The 1,368-nt window shown below is 49.4% G+C and overlaps 1 pseudogene; it reads left to right on the plus strand.

Annotated features, from left to right (window-relative positions):
• Positions 1-221: 221 nt before the first annotated feature.
• LOC139034921 (small nucleolar RNA SNORA70) lies at positions 222-348 on the plus strand (annotated as a pseudogene).
• The last annotated feature ends 1,020 nt before the right edge of the window (positions 349-1,368 follow it).

Here is a 1,368-nt window from a genome sequence, read left to right on the forward strand (position 1 = left end):
GATGGAGGCCTCAGAGTGGGGAGGGGAAACCGGGGGGCCTCAAGCTCTTCCTCTGGGCCACTGGAGGGCTTCAGCTGAGGAGAGAAGGTCTGACAGATGTTTTAACAGGATCCCTCCGGCTGCTGTTTTGAGAACAAATACAGTGTTTAAAAGCCTTTAGAAACAAGTATTCAAATGTGCGAGTCATACTGACAAATCATTTTTAAAATGTCAAATTATATTTGCAGCCAATTAAGCCAACTACGCTCCATTCCCCTTGGGGGCTTGGTGTGCAGTGACTGCAAATGTTGGGTAGTATATGCAGCCTGTTGCTTGTGTGAGTTGCCCTAAGGGACCTTGGAAACAGCCCTTTCCAGGGGACATTTGAGACTGGTCTGCTGGCCTCAATCTTGGCTGCAGACAGGTATGCATGGTGCCTTTGGAAAGCCCCAGGGCACAGTGGCCAGGATCCACACTGGCCAAGTCATAAAGTCCATCCACACCAAGCTGCAGAACAAGGAGCATGTGACTGAGGCCCTCTGCAAGGCCAAGTTCAAGTTCCCTGGCTGATGGAAGGTCCACATCTCCAAGAAGCAGGGATTTGCTAAGATTAATGTGGATGAATCTGAAAACATGATGGCAGAAAAGTGGCTCATCCCAGATGGCCAAGGGGCCAAAGTGAAAAGCGAAGTCTCTGAGTCAGTCACGATGACTCTTTGCACCCCCGTGGACTGTGGCCTGCCAGGCTCCCCCGTCCATGGGGTTTTCCAGGCAAGAGTACTGGAGTGGGTTGCCATTTCCTTCTCCAGGGGATCTTCCCAACCCAGGGATTGAACCCGGGCCTACCCGCATTATAGTCAGATGCTTTACCATCTGAACCACCAGGAAAGATCTGAAGGGTCAAATACATCCCTAATTATGGCCCCCCAGACCAATGGTGGGCCTGCCCTCACGAGAGCCTTGGTGCTTTCCCCTGCTCACTCATGCTCACCACTAAATCCTACTTCCCTGTCAAAATAAAATGTCAAATTATGCCAACTCCACCTTAATAAAACTGAAACGAATGAGTGAGTGAATGAATGAATAAAAGGTCAATTTTTTTTTTCCAATTAAACCAGATCAGGTGGTTCTTGTGGGGAAATAGCTTACTTGTTTTTCTATACAAACACCAAAGTTGAGGGTGAAAATAAGGGAACAAGACACAATCGGCTAGTTTCCTCAAATATTCTTCTCCCTCGTTATCGAGTGTGTTCAAGCTCAAAGAGGGAAGGGCTTCCTTGATCTCTTCCTCTCTCCCCAACGAGGAAAACCCAGCTGTTCCTGGGGTGGCCCACTGCCGAGACAGCCACCGTGGGAGAAGGGCAGAAGAAACCCGAACGCAGCCCTGTG

Source organism: Odocoileus virginianus, chromosome 4, assembly GCF_023699985.2.
Source record: "Odocoileus virginianus isolate 20LAN1187 ecotype Illinois chromosome 4, Ovbor_1.2, whole genome shotgun sequence".
NCBI lineage: Eukaryota > Metazoa > Chordata > Mammalia > Artiodactyla > Cervidae > Odocoileus > Odocoileus virginianus.